General features: G+C 35.7%; 4 long non-coding RNA genes across 5 annotated transcripts in view; 3 read left to right on the top strand and 1 right to left on the bottom strand.

The window, feature by feature from the left end:
* The window catches only part of LOC141380251 (uncharacterized), a 495,770-nt gene that overhangs the window by 12,589 nt on the left and 466,793 nt on the right, over positions 1–16,388 (top strand). The gene's annotated exons all lie outside the window — the stretch shown is intronic.
* LOC141380252 (uncharacterized) lies at positions 1,509–15,654 on the bottom strand. The gene is made up of 3 exons (XR_012397944.1): positions 15,490–15,654; positions 15,363–15,415; positions 1,509–2,991 (listed from the first exon to the last, which is right to left on the bottom strand). It is a non-coding gene; the product is annotated as an uncharacterized lncRNA (long non-coding RNA).
* Positions 5,481–8,669, top strand: LOC141380248 (uncharacterized). 2 transcript variants are annotated; one of them, XR_012397939.1, is made up of 2 exons: positions 5,481–5,674; positions 7,133–8,669. It is a non-coding gene; the product is annotated as an uncharacterized lncRNA (long non-coding RNA). The 2 variants fall into 2 exon arrangements; XR_012397940.1 differs by having other exon boundaries at positions 5,481–5,978.
* LOC141380247 (uncharacterized) overlaps positions 9,923–16,388 on the top strand; it is a 54,400-nt gene continuing 47,934 nt past the window's right edge. Inside the window, exons 1-3 of the long non-coding RNA XR_012397938.1 lie at positions 9,923–10,026; positions 15,384–15,454; positions 15,577–15,652. This is a non-coding gene — a long non-coding RNA (uncharacterized lncRNA). The remainder of the gene's footprint in view (positions 10,027–15,383; positions 15,455–15,576; positions 15,653–16,388) is intronic.

Genomic DNA, 16,388 nt, shown 5'->3' with positions numbered 1-16,388 from the left:
TATAATAATCTTAATCATTTTACTGGCTGTGTCAGTTCACCTATTCTTTTTACACTTTTTACAAATGAATGTATAAGTAAGCATTCACAGAATTTTATTTTTAAATACTCTGATGACACAGCCATTTTAAGTTTACTTTATGAGAAGGATGATATTGGGGTTATATATCAGTCAGAAATTAGTCAGTTCATTGATTGGTGTGATAGAAATAAGCTAAAAATAAATACTAAGAAAACAGAAGAGATGGTATTTGACCCAAAGTGCATAGGTGACCATCGTCAAGTGGTTGTACATGATGATCCTATTACTCAGTCAGATACCTATAAGTACTTGGGCATTCATATAGACAGTTCTTTCACATGGAAAACACACATTGATTGGGTTTGTTCTCGTTTACGCCAGAGATTGTATTTTTTACGGAGGTTGCGTCTTTTTGGAGTCAACAAGAAGCTCATGATGCTGTTTTATAAAGCAGTTCTTGAAAGCATTGTCAGGTATGGCATTACAGTGTGGTTTGGCAACCTTTCTGTTTAGTGTAAATCTAAACTGATGCATCTCTTAAAGACAGCATGGAAAATTGTCGGGCACAATGAAAATTTTAATCCTCAAGTTTTATATGAGAACTGTGTCCTCAATCAGGTGGATAGGATTGTAAAGGATCCAACTCATTTTTTGTTTCCCCAGTACGAACTGCTTCCCTCTGGTAGAAGATATAGAGTCCCAAAGTGTAGGTTAAACCGTTACAAGAAATCCTTTGTACCTGTGTCAGTGGGTTTACTTAATAAGAGTATATCTTAATTGGCACCATAAATTTTGTAATTGTTGTATTTTCTACTGTTTTTTATTGCTTGTTTTAGTGAGTGTCTGCAGCAATATGGCGATGCCCAAAACAAATCTCCTGTCAAGGACAATAAAGTTTTACTACTACTACTACTACTATTAATCTGCTCAATAATTTGTTAAAGCCAAAACGAATGGTAAAATGCAGGTTATGGGGTAGTTTAAATAAATCAATAAAATATATTTTAATAGCCTATATAAATAAATTCAGGCCTAACATATTTGTAAATTAAATAAATACGTTATTGCTGTGGCTGTGTATAGTGCCCTCATGTGCAGCGCGAGCCTAATCTCATGAGGAAACGTAAGTATTTTACGTTTTGACAGTTTAGTGGCTAATTCGTACAAATTGGTACGAGTTCAGTCAGATGGAAATGTACGATTTTAAAAAGGAGGCGTGGCACCTAACACCACCCCTAACCCCAACCGTCATTGGGTGATGAGCAAATCGTACTTAATTGTACAAATTAGATCGTACAAATTCATACGAATTAACCACTAAATCAAAAAGTTACGAATTGCCGTGAGATTTTGTTGGCAGCGTGAGTCAACTGCTGCTGAGAGAGAGTGCTAGACAGCAAAGGAAATAATACATTTTTTGCATGTTGATTTATGTAAAATTGTGAATACATGTCTATAATCGCCCTGCAATAAAAAAAAATTCAATTCAATTCAATTCAGCTTTATTTGTATAGCACTTTTACAATGTAGATTGTGTCAAAGCAGCTTCACATAAATGGTCATAGTAACTGGAACAGTGTGGTTCAGTAACTGTAACAGTGTGGTTCAGGTTTTAGTGTTTAAGTTCAGTTCAGTTCAGTTTAGCTCAGTTCAGTGTGATTAAATCATTACTGAGAGTTCAAACACTGAAGAGCAAATTCATCGATGCGTAGCTCTACCAATCCTGAACCATGCGAGGCAGTGGCGACAGCGGAGAGGGAAAAAAAACTTCACCTGATGGGAGTGAAGAAAAAAAACCTTGAGAGAACCAGACTCAGTTGGGCACGACCATTTTAATTTCTCCGCTGGCCAAAAGTCTTGTGCAGAACTTCATTCGTCGTGGTTTAGGCTGGAAGATGGCCTCAGCGAAGATTCGTCTGTCCCTGGAGCGTCGCTGGAATCAGACTCATGTTCTCCACTCCCCACGACCATCAGCGCAGCAGCAGCTCAGGATATGGCCTGGTCCCGGATATGGAATCCTTGGGATCATCACGTCGCTGGTCTTGGATCCAATCAGTGACTCCGCATAATCTGAGGACCTCGGGATGAGTATCCCCAGGTGAAAATAGAGAATAAAGAAAATAATTAGCGTAGCTGCTGTTCATAGTGTATATAAGCAAGATGCAGAAGCCTGTGTGGAACCCGCTAGGTGATGCATTGAGTGTATGCTTTACTAAACAGATAGGTCTTTAATCTAGTTTTGAACTCGGAGAGTGTGTCTGAGCCTCGGACGTTATCAGGAAGGCTATTCCAGAGTGTAGGAGCCATGAAAGAGAAGGCTCGACCTCCTTTACTTGATTTTGCTATTCTAGGTACTACCAGAAGCCCTGAATTTTGAGATCTTAAAGAGCGAGTTGGTTTGTAGCGAGACAGAAGGTTGGTTAGATAAACAGGAGCTAGATTATTTAGAGCTTTATAGGTGAGAAGTAATATTTTAAATTCAATACGAAACTTAACAGGCAGCCAGTGTAAGGAGGATAAAATTGGGGTTATATGATCATATTTTCTAGACCTGGTCAGAACTCTGGCTGCTGCATTTTGTACAAAATTTTGTATTTTGTCCTTTGAGTAGACTAGTCTAATTTTCAGTTCATGCTAAAGATGTATGTTGCTGCAGTCTGAAAGTGTCAAGTGATCAAGTGATGTTGATGTGAACAGCTGTAAAAAATCGAACTTGCAAATTGCTAACTCAAATCAAAATTGTAAGTTGGGTGGACATATTTTGAGCTCAGTGTTGAGTTTACTTTTAAAAATGAGTTAACTGAAGGTTTAAAACTGGTTTGTTCAATGAAAGTAAATACTTAAGTTGAGCAGACTTTACATTTTGAGTTCTTCACTGGATCATCTACTTCCCGTCTTTGCACATGCTCAGTCTGTCTTCGGGTGCCATTTTGCACGAGGTGTCCTCTCACCAGCAGCAGCTGCCATCTCCTGATTCAGGTAAGCTTTGTTTTAGCTTTATTATCCAAATTAATCTAAATAGCGTCCAAATCTAAGGTAAAATGTAATGTTATGTTCCCAAAAAACTAAGTTACATCGTGTGAAGATCATTTTTTGACAAGCTCGGGCTAACAAGCTAGCCACCTGTGAAGTTTGCTTCATTTGAAGGACTGTTTAACGTTAATTTGCTTCTTAAACTGGAGGGAAATGTAGTGAAATATTGTTGTTGCAAACAGACATATCTGAGCGGCCGGTCACCACTGTATTGTTAACCCTGTTGTGTCTGTATTAAAACAGCAATGCGATAACATTAAAACCACTTCAAAATAATATTTAGCATACCACTTTAAATATACAGTCACTAGTAGTGTACATATAGTATTCCAGGAGCTTGTGGTTTTTATGATTATTTATTTGGCATACATTAACCATTTATGAGTTAAGTAACATGTATGTATGCATTAATTAAATCTTCTCTTTTTATGTTTGCAATATTTATTTTATATTGTGCTTTTTAAAAACATCAGTTTAATTTATGAAAACAATTTGACCTGCAATGTTACGTTTTTATTTACTTTTTTATAGGTTTGGAATGCAGTGTAAGTTTTGCAAATTTGTAAACAGTAGCTGAGAAGTTACACTACAGACTACATCACTATCAAGGAGCATCCTGGCAGCAGCCTTGTTTGTTCGCAGACTGCTTCTGCACTTTAAAGACTGTAGGTCAGGGGTCTCAAACTCGCGGCCCGCGGGCCATTTGCGGCCCTCAGTGCAATATTTTGTGGCCCGCGCCGACCGCTGTACACTGACAGAATCAGCGGAGCGGGGAGAGAGAGTGCTCCCCGCTCCGCTGATTCTATCCGTACACAGCGGTCACTGGCATTCCCTGCCCGCCGTGTAAACAAAGGGGCGAGGATGCCGGTAACATCACCACGCACCCCGCCCTTTTGTTAGACGCTGTGACGGGCGGGAAGTGTGGAGGGGCGTTGTCGCGCGCGTTCTGATCAGCTGTGTTGTCGCGCGCGTACTCAAGAGTGGTGTTATCGCGCGCCTACTGAAGGGCGGGACCGAGGGTGTGTCGCGTCGCGGGGGCACTTTTGATCATTTTGGAAGGGCACTTTCTATGCAAAACTAAAAAGGGCATGTGCACTGCACAGGTTGAGCCCTATGTGTGCACGTGCCTGCCCTGCATCTTATATATATTATAGGTAGATACAGACTGGTACAGACAGGAGTAGGGTGGGGATGTTTTATTTATACAAATATACGCCTTTTTTTAGGTGAGGGAATGGAAGTTTTGAGTGAGTTCCCCCACTTTTTTCCCTAGGACTTCAATAAGTCAAAGTACAGGTCTAGACTTAATGATGATCATCTTCAAGCCATACTGAGGGTCTCAACTGCTTCCACTCTAAAGCCAAATGTGGTTCAGATTTGTGAGAAGAAGCGCTGTCAAGTTTCTGGCAGCAAGGAGTAGGCAAAAGATGCCATGTTCAGAAGAACTGTTCATAATCTTCACTCAATGTTCTATTAATGTTCAGGACACTTCATGTTCAGAAGAAATAATTAAAACTGTTAATAATGACATTTGAGGACTTTTTTTTGTGAAATCCCTTATGCGGCCCAGCCTCACCCAGACTTTGCCTCCTGCGGCCCCCAGGTAAATTGAGTTTGAGACCCCTGCTGTAGGTGCATTAAAATCACATTTGACATTAGCACATTAACAGTCTGCTGCAGTTACTGACTATTTGATTTTTTTAACCTCCTGTAGCTGATGTCCGAAAACAGTGGCCTGCATGTTTTTGGGAGTTTAGGCAAGTTTGCATTTGAGATTATTTATTTCAAAATGTATAACCCTTGTTCACAAATCATACTATTCATATTTTTATGGTCTGTTTGTAGGTCTATGCTGAGGTTTACAGGATTACTCAAACCAACCTCAAAGATACCTTCTCTTTTTCGGATGAATACGCTATCAAGTTTTATGGATCATGTGGTGGGCGATATGGAGAGATAATAAGGGCGCCCTGGACCAACTGGACAATCAAGTAATTATTTAGCATTCAATCATATCACTGATTAAAGGGGGGCATATTAAACTTTATGGAGTTTACCATGGAGTTTCTCTTTTTGTGTGCAATATTGGAATTCATGCAGGTAATTAATCTTTGAAGTTACAAAACAGTTTGTTCCCTAAAAGAAAAGTTTGTAGCACTGTTTTCACCTCTGTAAAGGATGCTACATTTTCATCACTTAGGGTGCTTTCACACCTGTGAATCGATTCAGTTGTTCCGAAACAGAGATTACAATTGTTACATTGTTGCTCTTTGCTCTTGGAGCGGTTCGCTTTCACACTGCAAAGTTTCTAATCGGACCAAAAGAGCTAAAACAAGTCACATGCGAGTAAACTCTCCTCACATTGGTCAGAGTGTCAGGGTTTATTTTGCAGCGTCCCGCTCAGCTGTCAGGAGAGGTGGTGGTTTGGTGGTGATTGACAGGGTGCGCGCGGCGTGTCTGAGGAGAGACACGGTGGGGAGGGGTGAGAAGGGTGCGCGACGATGCCTATTTGAGGACTGGGAGAGAGACGCGAGATTACCGGGAGATCATCACTCGTTTGCGGGCATCCGGAGACTCGCGAAACTTCCCGCCCTACTCATAATTCTCTCTTCATATAGCCGTAAGCCTATTACATATCCATAAAACACTGTGATATAACCGCGCTAGGATCGTTTGCTTTCTCACTGCAATTGAACCGCTCCAGGGTTCGTTTCAATCGAGCTGAGACCACCTCATTCAAGCGATCTCGGAGCGATTACTTTGGCGCGGAACAGAGCGCGATTGCCCTGTTCACATATGCCAATCGAACCGCGCTAACTGGGCAAACGAGACACGTTCCGAAACAAAAGTGTAGGTGTGAAAGCACCCTTAGTCTTTAGTAGAACAACCATGACTGAGTCCGGCTGACCAGGGAGTGAAAACAGGTGCTGCAACAATAATTATAAAGCAAATTTCATTTTTAATAATTAAAACATGTTGGGAATTTCTGATCAAAATGACTAACCTGTGAATAACCATAATTAATGCCCTTCAATTGTAAAGTGGTGCCACCTGTCATCTCTCAGGGTCTGAGCATCTGGTTTAATGTGACAATAGCTAATGACCTATGGCAAGCCGTTTTAACTTTTATTCTATAGCCTGTACTAGTATCTATTGTCTTGTTACTAGTACTTATATTTTAGATACTAGTATCTTTTCCATTAAGTACTAGTACTTATTTACTAGATACTAGTACTTATTTATTAGTTACTAGTACTTATTTATTAGATACTAGTACTTATTTATTAGATACTAGTACTTATTTATTAGTTACTAGTACTTATTTATTAGATACTAGTTCTTATTTATTAGATACTAGTACTTATTTATTAGTTACTAGTACTTATTTATTAGATACTAGTACTTATTTATTAGATACTAGTACTTATTTATTAGATACTAGTACTTATTTATTAGATACTAGTACTTATTAAATAGATACTAGTTCTTATTTATTAGATACTAGTACTTATTTATTAGATACTAGTACGTATTAAATAGATACTAGTTCTTATTTATTAGTTACTAGTACTTATTTTAATAGTGACTAGTAACTATTCTGTTGTTACTCGTAATAAATTAAAAATTTTCCCATTCATTTCTATGGGATCTCTAATTGAGACATCAACTATTCAGTTTTGACTAGTATGTATTCCAGCTGTGACTAGTGCATATTTTTATCTACTAGTAGTTAATTATTAGGTACTAGTTCCTATTACTGAGATGCTACTACCTAATTAATAGATACTAGTACTTATGTATTAGATACTAGTCCTTATTCATGTAGAGTTGATGCTTAACGGATAATCAATTCACTATTTGCTAATGCTTAATAAATGATTCATTATTAGAAAAGTGTTACCTGAAAAGTTTTATAAATAGAAGGTATATAAATGACTGTGTTACTGACATTACTACCTTCAGTTTCCAAATTAAGTTGCTTTGCCTTTGCTTTTTTTTACCTTGCTTTTTGGAGATGTTTGTGATTTAGCAGTAAAAATAGTTATTCATCCTCTTTTTATGTTTCTTTTTACTGCAGGACACAGAGCCAGAAGATATTTGCGCAAAAGAGATGGAGATGGACATCCTTAGCACTGTTGAAGATGATGTTGCCACTCTTCAGACCAACCTAAATGTAAGGTGCCTGTCTGTGGTTCTGGAAGAGCAAATCGTGCTGGAAAAGATCTTCCGACAGCTGTTGTTCTCCTCTTTGGTTTGATTAATTTCCTCATTATGAACTACCCCAAAGAACTGAAACACATCTTTGAAACTATTCAGAAAGTGTTTATTGGCCTTGATCCTCAGTGCTCAGCAAGAGTCCAGTCTTTCAAAAACAAAATGCATTTGTTTGTACACTGAAATTGTGTTACTCTTGGTGTTGTCACGAAACTTTAATTCAGTTTTGATTTTACATTTTCAAATTTTAAAAACATCCATTTCCCACCAATTGATAGATTGGCTGTTGTGTTCAAGAACTCAACATAAATGACTGTGATTGGCTGAGAAGTTCACCATTTCACTGCTCTTCACTGATGTTCATGGAGTGCAAACACAGATACACACACACACACACACACACACACACAAACTGGAGTGTTTCAAAACGTCGCATAGTTGATCCATCAGCGTAACACTTGTGTCAGCTTATACACTGACCAGTTGATCAATGTGAAATTCTTAAGTGTCCCTGTGTCTGTGGTTCCACTCAGTAAACAGCAGTGAGTTTGGTGAACTGATGATCTTCACGCCCAATCAGTGTTTTCTGTTGAGCATGTGAACACAATGGCAATATAACAGTGTTTAAAACATGGTCAACAACGCTCAAATGTTAGCAGGAAATGGACGTTTTTAAAATTATAGAACTGATGGGTAACAAAATTAAAATATCGTGACAAAACTAATTACTCTTTGTTACGATAACCAGCGATCATTCTCTGGAGATCGCTGGTTTCCTCTATCATCATTCACTTCACTTCCCCATTCCCCAGGACTACATTTTCATACATGCACTTCTCCCAATCACGCACGCCTGGTCATTCATCTTCCTGATTACATCACCAGCTGAAACCTGTCACAGACTGAGATTTCACACAGTATTTAAGCAGCACACAGACTGATTCACTTTGCCAAGTCTTGTTTACTGTTTGGTGACATTTCTACGCGTTTCTCCCTGTCTTGTTTCTCCGTGTCTGAATCTAGCATTGTATCCTATGTATCCTGTGTAGCCGCCTGCCTTTCGACCTTTTGCCTGTTTACTGACTTCGACTCTGGATTTGCCCGCATATGCCTGTTCATACCTGTTTTGACTATTGCTTGCCTGACCATCGATTAAACCTGCATTTGGATCTTACCTTCAGTTGTTTGTATCAATTCCATTCACAACACTCTTGCACTTTGAAAATAATGTTGATAGTGCAAGCATTTTAAATATTTCTTTTGCTTAACTCGAGCACTTAAAAGGCAATATAGGATTTGAGGATTTACCTTTTTGTTGCCTCTTTTCCTTCTCTGGACTGCAGTACATTTCATTTGGACAGAAAGCCGTTTGCAGAATTGTCAATAAATATATTCTTTGATATTGTGTTTTATAGTGTGTTTTGTAATCTCTTAACTTCATACTTAGAGTCATACAGGTATTTGTTTGAGAAGCGCAGATATAAGATTTCCATCAAATTATGAATTAAAAGATAAAGATTAAATCAACTTAAAAAATGAAGGCAACCAGCTGCACAGCTTTGAGTTAACTGAACTTCTGTTAAGTTGTGCCAACTCATTTCTTACAGTTTACTCAACCCCTGTTTAATTTTAGGCAAACTCATAATGACGAGTTAGATGAACTTAGGCTTGAAAGTTGTCGTGACTTAAACCAGCCATTTCAGTCAACTTAAAAAAATAATTTGGCACAACTTCAACCACTGAAGTTGAGTAAACTCAAAATTTCTTTGCAGCCGGTTGCTTTAAAATTTTAAGTTTACTCAACTTTTTATTTTTTACAGTGTGTCAAATAATTTTTTAATTCATTATTTGCATCCTTTTGTTATTAATAATGATGATTAAAAATAATACTATTAATTTTATTCACCAATGTAATTGAAACATGTAATGGGTCTACATTAACAGGAAACGAGCTAAATATTGTCTTTAAAATCGTCATAGGTCTCAGCTCTCAGCGATATCTTTGCCCGATATTGTCTATTGGCGCACAACCCTAGTATAAAGCTGTAGAAATACAGTATAAATGTGTAACACTGTGTAACAAATATTATTTTATGCTAGCTAGTGCTATGCCAGCCTGATCTAATGAGGAAACGTAAGTATTTTACATTTTGCTATTTTAGTGGCTAATTTGTACGAATTCATATGAGTTCAGTCGTTCGAAAATGTACGATTTTTAAAAGGAGGCGTGGCACCTAACCCCAACCGTCATTGGGCGATCAGCAAATCGTAGCAAATTGTACGAATTAGATCGTACGAATTCATACGAATTAGCCACTAAATCAAAAAGTTACGAATTGCCGTGAGATCGTGTTGGCTATGCTACTAACATAGACATGAATAAAACACAATGTGTGCTGTGTAATTCAATAAGTAAAATGATTAATTATGCTGACTTCCAGCCGGAATCATACTCTATTTGCAACACTTTGTGAATGAATCAGTATTAAGCTGACAACCTGTAGTATACTTTAGTGTTTACCGCAGTAAATTGTGGTAGTAGAATATATTCTATATTACTTAGGTGTACAAAACAACAGTATTTAGTCGTATGTTATTACTATAGTCGTTGTGTTAACGTGCTGACTATGTTGCTATGGTAATTCAAGTACATATTCACAAACACTAGTATTTACTATAAATTGCTGTAGTATTTCTTCGTGTGGGTTGTCTGCTCGTCATCCATCACCCCGGGCTGCAGACAGGACTGTGTGTGAGGTGAGATTTGAGCCTCCGCAGGTCGAGTTTGTCCCGGGACTGTCATTTCTGTCAGAGTCGGTGTCAGTCTGGCGTTTCTGAGGTAATCGGCGGTAATCACGGGCTGTCAACAAACGTCACAATAACGGCACACTGACAGCGGCCTCCCATTGAGAGACTCGCAGATTAATGAAAAGAAAACAGCGTCGCCCTGTTGGAGTTGCTGTGTGGCGAAACTTCTGTCAGTTTGTTTTTGTTAACACTCTGTCTGCGGCGCCAAAACTGAATCACACCCTTGATAATCAATGAGCGTCTGAACTTGAAGAGCCAGTTGCTGCACGTCTTATTTCTGCTTATGACGAGAAATATGGTCCGGTTTTAATATTGTGTTTTGTTTGAAACTGAACGATAAATTATGACAAGACTTTCGTTTGTAAGTATAACACTTGGTTGAAGAAAAAAAAATGTATATAATCTTGAAGGTTATATTAAATAACTATATTAAATTTTTAATCAATAAATATCAATGTTTATTGCATGTTTATGTTTAGACTATAGTAGTTTTAAATATACATATATTTTGATCATTGGAGTTTAAAATGTAAAGTTTGCATGAAGGAATGAAGATCAATACACGTTCAGACAAAGAAAGAAAGTTTATGTTGGGAAAACAAATGATTTAAAAAACTTTTGGATAATTGAATTAATTATTTAGGCAAAATTGTTGATGTTTGTGGTGAAAAATTATCCTTAAATTGAGTAAAATCATTTATTGTCAAACTACCGCTATCTATCTATCTATCTATCTATCTATCTATCTATCTATCTATCTATCTATCTATCTATCTATCTATCTATCTATCTATCTATCTATCTATCTATCTATCTATCTATCTATAAACTGTTTTTATCTATCTATCTATCTATCTATCTATCTATCTATCTATCTATCTATCTATCTATCTATCTATCTATCTATCTATCTATCTATCTATCTATCTATCTATCTATATGTCTGTCTGTCTGTCTGTCTGTCTGTCTGTCTGTCTGTCTGTCTGTCTGTCTGTCTATCTATCTATCTATCTATCTATCTTTATGTCTGTCTATCTATCTATCTATCTATCTATCTATCTATCTATCTATCTATCTATCTATCTATCTATCTATCTATCTATCTATCTATCTATCTATCTATCTATCTATCTATCTATCTATCTATCTATCTATCTATCTATCTATCTTTCTATAAACTGTTTTTATCTATCTATCTATCTATCTATCTATCTATCTATCTATCTATCTATCTATCTATCTATCTATCTATCTATCTATCTATCTATCTATCTATCTATCTATCTATCTATCTATCTATCTATCTACCAATATAAAATTTGAAAGTCTGGATTGTGGACCAACAATTAAAAAGAAAATCTGAACTTAAATAAAAAACCTTCCCTATATAACATTTTTTAAATAAATTGTTTTGTTATATTTTGCAAATCTTCACAATAAAGATATTTATTGGTTATTTTATTATATTCAATATTATGGTTATTTTATAATCCTTTTTATAGGCTATAATAGTTTTAAAAATATTAGTATTAGTATTCATATTATTTTGCATTTAATTATAAATGTCAATAAATGCATGGGTGTTTTTTTGACAAAAAAGGCCAGTAAACTTTCAGTGCAAGTGTAAAGTTTATGTTTATTGAAAGAACGACAGAAAGAAAGAAAGAAAGAAAGAAAACATTGTTCCCCACTGTAAATATAAAGGCAATATGGTTATTGTAAAAATCATGTCATTACAATTCAAGTTTAAGAAACAAAGTATATGTTGGAAAAGTATAATAGCATAAAACATTTTTTTCGGGGATAATAATAATTAATTATTTAGGCAAAATTTACATACAGTGCTCAGCATGTATACGTTTACCCTTCACAAATCTCTCTTTTAAATTCATATTTTAATAGGAAACTATACAATATTATTTTTGTGCACATACATTAGTCTGTATAGAAGCCAAATCCAGAGCTTATCTAACAAAATAACTTACAATAACAGTCAGCCAAATGTATCTGTTACAGAAAAATATTAAATACAAATTTTCAAAAGAGGAAAAATTAAAAGCACAAAAGTTGTACAAATTAGTTGAAATTTTGTAGGTTGTAATTTATTTTTGCAACATTTTTATTTTGCTTGAATTTAATTGTATCATCATTCCATTTCTGAATATGTTTGGTGACTAAGATATTATTTTAATAAATATATATGTTTAATAAATCAGTTTTGTTTAAATGCACTAAAATACACTGCCTATATTCACGGAGAAATGGAAAAATATATACATTTTCTAAATGGGGTGTACTTAATTATGCTGAGCACTGTGTGTGTGTGTGTGTGTGTGTGTGTGTGTGTGTGTGTGTGTGTGTGTGTGTGTGTGTGTGTGTGTGTGTGTGTGTGTGTGTTTGTGTGTGTGTGTGAGTACAGTTGAAGTCAGAATTATTAGCCCCCCTTTGATTTTTTCCTTCTTTTTTAAATATTTCCCAAATGATGTTTAACAGAGCAAGAAAATTTTCACAGTTTGTCTGATAATATTTTTTCTGGACAAAGTCTTATTTGTTTTATTGCGGCAAGAATAAAAGCAGTTATTAATTTTTTAAACACAATTTTCAGCTATTTTTCCCCCTGATGGTTTGTCTACAGAACAAACCATCATTATACAATAACTTGCCTAATTACCCTAACCTGCCTAGTTAACCTAATTAACCTGGTTAAGCCTTTAAATGTCACTTTAATCTGTATAGAAGTGTCTTGAAAAATATCAAGTAAAATATAATGTACTGTCATCATGACAAAGATAAAATTAATCAGATATTAGAAATGAGTTATTAAAAATATTATGGTTAGAAATGTGTTGAAGAAATCTGCTCTCACCTAAACAGAAATTGGGGGAAAAAATAAACAGGGGTTCTAATATTTCAGGGGGGCTAATAATTCTGACTTCAACTGTATAAATATATACATACATATATATATATATTTTCACCACAAACAACAGCAATATATATTTTTTTACTTGAATAATGTAATTGAAGTTTAAAAATATCAGGATGTGCGACAATGTAAAATAAAATCTGAAATTAAAATAATTTTTATCAAAACTTTTAAATAAATTGTTTTGTTATGTTTTGCAAAATCATCTTAATCCTTACAATAAAGATTACTATTATGGCTATTTTATAATTATGTTTAGGCCATGATAGTTTAAAAATATGAATATTAAAATTCATAATATTTTGCATTCAATAATACATGTCTGGGTGTTTTTGTGACAAAACAAGGCCAGTCGGTTTCTAATGCAAGTGTAAAGTTTATGTTTATTGCAAAGGAAAGAAAGCAATAAAGAAAAAGTATTGTTCTCCACTGTAAATATAAAAGCAATATTGTTGGTTATTGTAAAAATTACATCATTTGGCACAGTAAAGCACAATTAATAAAAGTTGCATCAAGATCAAGGTCAAATTTATTGTCTCCCGTAGGAGAAATTTGTTTTAGAAAAACAGGTTTTGCTGTAAATATAGACACCAACAAGACACATATAACATACATACACATTAAAAAATCTAGTCCTAAAATACCTTCTAATATATTGACCTTATTCTCCACAGACGAGCGGGCGCTGCCATTTGAATCTTTTTGGCACGAGACTTCCGGTCACATTCACTTCCATTCATTTTTAGACATTAAAAACTGCTCGTTTCACTGTTTGATGTTGCAAACTGATATTTCCTTGTTATATTATTCTACTTGGTCTGTATAGTCATGCAAACATTTGTTTGTAGAGCAAGCAGTTTGACCGTTTTTTTTGCCGTTTATTATTTCTTGTCATTTCTCCCATAGACGACTGAAACGGAAGTTCTAAGACAATCGCGAAAACAGGCGCACTTCCGCATTTTAGAATAAGGTCAATATGACTCCATAAAATCAATATTCATGATTATGTTGAGTTTATATATTATTTGAAATATATAATACAAACATTTAAACCAAGAATTTGTGCAGTATGATTTAAGAATATAAACTCTGGGTGTGTGACAAGTAAAAATAAATTAACATGTAAGTAAGTTAAAAAAATAAAATAAATAAAACTAGGTAAAGATTTTCAAATAAAGAATAAAATGTATTTGTAAAAAGAAAGATATGTTGGAGCTTCACGTGTGCATCTTCAAAACTTATAAAAGATTGCAAAAAGTTTTATTTTCATCTGACACAAATCTACATTTCTCCAGCAATAGTATAGTAGTTTTAAATATACATATATTTCGATCATTGGAGTTTAAAATGTAAAGTTTGCATGAAGGAATGAAGATCAATACACGTTCAGACAAAGAAAGAAAGTTTATGTTGGGAAAACAAATGATTTAAAAAACTTTTGGATAATTGAATTAATTATTTAGGCAAAATTGTTGATGTTTGTGGTGAAAAATGATCCTTAAATTGAGTAAAATCATTTATTGTTAAACTACCGCTATCTATCTATCTATCTATCTATCTATCTATCTATCTATCTATCTATCTATCTATCTATCTATCTATCTATCTATCTATCTATCTATCTATCTATCTATCTATCTATCTATCTATCTATCTATCTATCTATCTATCTATCTATCTATCTATCTACCAATATAAAATTTGAAAGTCTGAATTGTGGACCAACAATTAAAAAGAAAATCTGAACTTAAATAAAAACCTTCCCTATATAAAATTTTTTAAATAAATTGTTTTGTTATATTTTGCAAATCTTCACAATAAAGATATTTATTGGTTATTTTATTATATCCAATATTATGGTTATTTTATAATCCTTTTTTCAAGGCTATAATAGTTTAAAAAATATTAGTATTAGTATTCATATTATTTTGCATTTAATAACTATCAGCAATAGTATTTTAAGAATATTTCATAGACGTCTCCTAACCTTCTTCACTCAAATGTTCAACTTTTCTGCTTCTGCGAGGCCTCTATAGGTGTCAGGTCAGCTTTAATATAATCTACGGTTGCTACAATAAGACAAAAGTCAACAATAAGCAGGCCATTTATCGGCACGGACAATATCCCCCTTCAAAATCCCTCAATAGACATGTCATGGGAGGGAATGAAAAACGGATTTCAAAAGTATGCAGCAAATCTAGTTCACAACAAACAAGTACGTTTCCCGCTTGGCAGCTGCTTTTTTTTGTTGTTGTGCTAATTACCTTTAAGCTTCCTTTTCTCTCTCTCATACTATGAATAGTCGTGTTTGAACAGGATAAACCTGTGAGGGCTAGTGAAATATTAAAAGGAGTCTTACCTTTTTCCTTCTCTGCCACAGAAAGATAAATACCTGCAGGGTGTCCTTTGTACCTGGGAAGCGTAACACATGCTCACTCTGAGCAAGCTACGGTAGGGTTTGATGCATGCTTTTCTGATGTCCTCACCCTTTCAAATGCCACTTCAAATGCGCCTCGCAACTCAGCTTGTCATAATATTTATATTATGCCTGCTTTGCTTTCTGCTCCGCGCAGTTTTCTCTGGCCTTTCCCCGGCGGCACGCACGACAGCTCAATACCAAGCCTGAATGCAGAAATGACCCAATAAGCTGTGAGTGTTTCCAGCGTTATGTGTGTGTGACATTTGCAGCAAAAACGTGAAAGAGGAATTCAACAGTGTTGATGTTGAATGCATGCTGAAACATCTGTTAATATTCTACAAAGTGAAGTTTATTCATAAACTAATTTCGAGAGGATCACGCGCTTATGATTTATCACTTCCAGTCTCGCATTTGCTAATCACTAATCTTCCAATCATATGAGCCCTAAGGCACCATAAATAGTCTAAGTTTCCAGTTCACTTTATCTTCGTTTGGAAGAAACCCCCCTCCTCCCCTATTCTCCTCCTTTACCTGTAATTGGGCGGCACGGCGGTCCAGTGGTTAGCACTGTGAACCACACAGCAAGAATACTGCCGGTCCTAGTTCGATAGGACCGGTGAGTGTTTCTGTGGGGAGTTTGTATGTCCTTCCCGTGTCCGCGTGGGTTTTCCCCGGGCTCTCCGGTTTCCTCCCACCATCCAAAGACATTCAACATACTTAACAATCAAGCTGGTCTAATTCCTTACGTTCCCTTAGCTACAGCGGCAGGGGAGTTCTGAGATCCACCGAGCTCAGGCTCCCTTCTTGCTCTGCCAACGGGAGGAAGCCCCGGGCTCGAGGAGCCCTTGAGCTCGGGGCTCTCTCCCGGGACAGCATGCCAAATAAGCTTTGTAAATCATCAGCTAAGTGTGAACTCTTGAAACAGCTATCCAGAGAGATAAGGGATCAAAGAAATTTCAATCTGTT

The sequence above is a fragment of the Danio rerio genome, chromosome 22, assembly GCF_049306965.1.
Source record: "Danio rerio strain Tuebingen ecotype United States chromosome 22, GRCz12tu, whole genome shotgun sequence".
Lineage (NCBI taxonomy): Eukaryota > Metazoa > Chordata > Actinopteri > Cypriniformes > Danionidae > Danio > Danio rerio.
The sequence above is the reverse complement of the archived record's forward strand: the minus strand, read 5'-3'. Positions and strand labels throughout refer to the sequence as shown.